The sequence below is a fragment of the Eptatretus burgeri genome, chromosome 5, assembly GCF_056783735.1.
Source record: "Eptatretus burgeri isolate ZD-2024b chromosome 5, Ebu_testis_v1, whole genome shotgun sequence".
In the NCBI taxonomy this organism is placed as follows: Eukaryota; Metazoa; Chordata; class Myxini; order Myxiniformes; family Myxinidae; genus Eptatretus; species Eptatretus burgeri.
The window spans coordinates 63950981-63955980 of record NC_140965.1 but is presented as its reverse complement, the minus strand read 5'-3'; positions in this window follow the sequence as shown (position 1 = coordinate 63955980).

The following is a 5000-nucleotide window of genomic DNA, read 5'->3' as shown; positions in this document are numbered from 1 at the left end:
TGAATCCCTTTTCTTATAACAAAAAAAAATCCTCTTTATAATATTAAAAAATAAGAAAAAAAAAAAAACTTCTTAGTGTCCTCTCCTCTCTCTTGAACTTCTTGAAAATGAGAAAAAGACTGTTAGACAAAATTAAGCGGACATGGGAGTAAGCATGTTGATTTACGAATGTATTTAGATCCAGATCAGAAAAGAAAATGATCAATATATTCATTGATTTTGAGAGTGAAAAACATGGGCATGGTTAATACATCGGAATGTTTATTTTAGGGTGAAAAACATGGGCACGGTTAATACATTGTAATTTTTTTTGTTTTTTTTTTTAGGGTGAAAAACAGGGGTGCAGTTAATACATTGTCGTGGTTTATAAACTGAAAAATACGGGAGTCAGTACACAGTAGAAAAAGATATAGATTTGAACTCCGTGCCAACGATCAGAAAAACTCTTCTGAAACCATTTCTAAGAACATAACTGAGACACACCAGTTTGTAACTGAGGGGCACATTTCGAAGAAAAACCATTTTAATTAAGAGAGAAACTCTTAGAAAGGCTTAAAAGGACAAAAGAAACAGGCGAAGCACAAAAAGACAACAAAGTGTTTGAGGCAAAGTACAACCTAAATCTTGGGGAGACAGACATCTTCAATAAACTGGCAGAAGTACAAGTGTGACACTCACATTGAACCCGTCACAGAGCTGAACAACATAACTTAAATTAATATATATATTTTTTAAATTAATATATATTTATATAGATAGTCGTAGATTGAGGGTTTGAGGCCTGCCATGAGGGGAAGCACTTGGGTTTCTCCCGAATGCCCGGTACTGAGGCCGCCGTGCACAGATAACTCCGCACACCGGCAGGTTGTGAGGCAATCACGTACGCCGATTGGCACGGCTAATCCGGGCAGGGTTACACTACTTTGCGTGGCACCTTACCTGAGGATGGCTGACTAATTGGGGTCACGTGCCCTCAGCGCACACTTGGATTACTGCCGAGCGTTAAAGCAAGTGTGCGGTGGCTGACGAAGCAAATTATTGGGGTACAACTTCCCATCGAACTATACTTGTGGACTGTCGGACCAATAAAGGGAAAGACAACCAAGACAGATTGGAAATCACAACAAATAATTATTACTTACAAACACACAAACAAGCAATCAATTAAAAGCAAGTACTTATAAGCAAGAAAGCAAAAGCACATCAGAGCAGATTTAACCACAACACGTATTCTTCTGAAATCTTACTTAGACAAAAGATTTGGCCATCATTCACTTAGGGGAGAAGAATGAAACAAGGACTTGAAAATAAAATAAAAGTAACGTATACATAGAGAAAAGAAAAATAGCCCTTTTTCTCCCTCACCTCACACAGCCCAAATATACAAGAGTATGTGAAGGAAAATGGATGGGGAAGATGGGAAGTGGTGAATTGATGTGACAAGGACACGCAGCCAAATCCCTGAGGTGTCCAAACCCAGAAGGTGAGTCCTCTCCAGCGTCTCAGATATGCGAGCCAGATGTGTGACTCGCCCTCTGCCTCAGATTCTTCCTCCTCAGGCCCGTCAATGAGGTTCCACCATTCACACTCCTCATCCTTCGTGGCCGACAGGATCGAGAGGGCAGAATGACGCTCGTGGAAGGAGTGTTCTTTTTTCTACAGAAGCTCATAAAACTTTCCTTTCTTTACCCTCACGTTTTTGTTCCTTCCGTCACAAGCCTTGTCAGTCTTTAAGTCTTCTGCTCATGCGAGCTTGTCCCGTTCGCTCCTGCCTTTCTCCTCTCAGCCGTCTGATCAGATCTTTTTGTCCCTGCTTAGCTAACACATACCCACCACCCCCGAACAGCCCTTTGAGAAGGGACCAAGGATTATCTACACAAAGACTAATGAAACTTGAAGGGCACACGGAAGAGCGCATACCTCCGCCCCATTATACCTGATCTACAATAGCATATCGGGCCTAATACATTTTTGAAAAATCATGCTATACATATTGCTTTTGAGCCCTATCTTTCAATGGTAAATAATTATTTTAAAAATTCTGGGAGTCGGATCTGGATTCGGATCTTCACCAAAATAGAATCAATTAGTCGTGGTCACACACCCAACCTGTCCACAACTTTTTGAGATATCATGCTATATTTCGGTTTAGCCCCATCTCTCTCTCAATGGTGAAGAATCACTGACAAAAAAAATTCAGATCCGGTTTAGGATCTTCACCAAAACAATCAGTTCACTCGGGTCACACACCCAACATGTCCATAAAGTTTCGTCCGAATCCGTCCACAAATTTTTTGAGATATCATGCTATATATCGTTTTTGGCTCCATCTCTCAATGGTGAAGAATCACTTCAAAAATTTGAGGAGTCGGATCCGGATCTTCATCAAAATGTAATCATTTTGTCCTCATCACACACCACTAAATTTCATCCAGATCCGTCCAAAAAGAAATAAACAAACCTAGACAGAAAGGGGTGAAAGCATATCCTCCTTCACCAAAACCATAACGATATACATCTATATATCTACACGACTGGTCAAAACTTTTAGAACACAGCCATTTTTCCAGTTTTTACTGAAATTCAAGCAGTTTAATGTTTCAATGTACCCTATAATTAAAGCACAGAACAAATAAACAATGGCAGTTAAAAAAGAAATCATGGAATCGTTTTGTTGAACAAAATTTAATCTAAATTATTAACTCATCAAAGTAGCCACCTTTTTCCAGCTGTAACAGCCGAACATACTCGTGGCATTCTTTCTACAATGGAAATCAAATATTGTTCGAAAAGTTCTTCCCAACACTTGCAGAAGTTCTCACAAATGTGTTGCACTTATAGGTTGCTTTGCTTTCACCCTTCTGTCCAGTTCATCCCAAACCAGGTCGATGGGGTTTAAGTCTGGAGACTGAGCTGGCCATTCCATGATTTGAAGCTTACAGTCTTGTTCTTTTCTTCTAAGGAAGTTCTGGCATGGCCTGGAGGTATGTTTTGGGTCATTATCTTGCTGTTGGATGAACCCCTGACCAACTAGGCGTAAACCAGAAGGTATTGCATGGCGCTGCAAAAGAGCCCCAGATCATCACGCTTCCTCCTCCAAGTTTGACAGTTGGTATTACACACTGAGGAACCATCCTTTCGCCAACTCAACGGCGTATACAAAAACCCTGCGTGATGAACTGAAGATTTCAATTTTTGATTCATCGGTCCATAAGGCCTTCTTCCAGTTTTAAGTAGTTCATTGGCGGTGCTTCAAGGCCCAGGCAAGCCTCTTCTTCTTATTTTGCCATCTTTGCAATGGCTTTCTTCCTGCCACTCGACCTGTCAAACCTGGAACTCGAAGTCTTCTCTTCACAGTTGAAAGTGAGACTTCCTTACTTCGACGAGTGTTAAGCTGTGCTTGAAGCAGCTGTCCTGTATGCCGCCTATCACGCAGGCTGTTGACTCTCAGAAACTTGTCCTCTGATTGTGATGTGCCTTGGGCTCTGCCAGACCTCTTCCTGTCAGAGTTTCTTCCAGTTTCCAAGTGCCTTTTGATGGTGGAGGAAACTGCACTCACTGACACCTTGGCTCCTTTGAAATTTCTCTGAAGGAAAGACTTTTAAGGGTTATAATGGTCTGTCTGTCTTCCTTTGTTAACCTCCGCCATCGAAGATGGACGGAGGTTACCGTTTTCACCCCTGTCTGTTTGTTTGTTTGTGAACAGTATTACGGAAAAACTCCTGGACGGATTTCGACGAAACTTGGTGGAGGGATGAGGTATGGTCCAAGGATCATGCCATTAGATTTTGGACTTGGTCCAAAGTCCAATATGGCCGCTATGGTGGCCATTTTGAAAAAATATTTGAATTTATATTTTTTCATTTCTACATGTTTTAAGTGATTTCCAACCAAAAAAAAAAATTTGGAGAAAAAAAATCTGCAACTTTTTTTCAAAAAAAATTTCGATTTTTTTTTTGGCATTTCTACATGCGCGTCGATCTAGTTTAGTTTATTCAATCGTGGTTCAGTAGAGTCTGATCCGTTTTGACCTACAAGGAATAGGATATCAGGTTCACTTAAGTGACCCAACAGTATCGGCGGCGGAGGTTTTGCACTCTACCGAGTGCTCCCCCTCTAGTTAATTGTCTTTTTCTCGCCATTATGATGGCAATATTCTACTTCCTGTGGTACAATATTGTCCAAATCATGCTTCAGAAGGTGTAGCAACAGTCTTTTCCAACACTGCTTTTATACAGAGGGTTTGTTACTTATCAACAAAAGTTGGGACACCTGAAGTAAGTGGGGCAGATAACAGCAATTTTTGAGAGGAATCGTGCAAATGATGATACAAGCATAAAATTTGGCACATTTGTTCTCCAGGGGATTATAATCAAATCTGCCTGATTGGCCATTTGAAAATCCAAATTTTGAAAAATTTGAAAAAAAAAAAACTTCAAAAAAGTCAAGATCACGAATCTGTTGGATGCTGGCTGAGATTGGTGAATGTTTCAGAAACATCATCAAAGACGTTCCAAGTCTGCCATGCAGTTTTCTTCCCTTTACCGCAGAAGGCAGACACGACATCACATCCAGTGAACACATGGAAGTATGGGATCCCTCTAAATTTCTCAGGCCCTATTGCAGAAAGTACCTCATGGACTGGAATCCATCACGCCTTGGCTCCTTGGCCAAAGGCAATCCACATGTTCTAAAGACCTAGTTCCTGTAAGGATGGCAGTACAGATATTGCTATGACTAGTACGTCCGTGTCATTAGCCTTAATGATAATGGACTTGCTACCATCCGTCGTTGCATACCTGGCATGTACAAATATTCTAGTGTCAGCTTCTTCATGACAACATGGAGACACAGCATCCAGTGACTTCCTTGTGTTGCTAATGGCATCTTCTCCTTTTGTGACGATGACTGTGTGACAATGCTTGGCTGTGCTTCACACATCTTTTCCACAAGAAAGTGAAACAGCTCAGTCTTGTTGCTGTCATCTCGAAGAAAGCTTC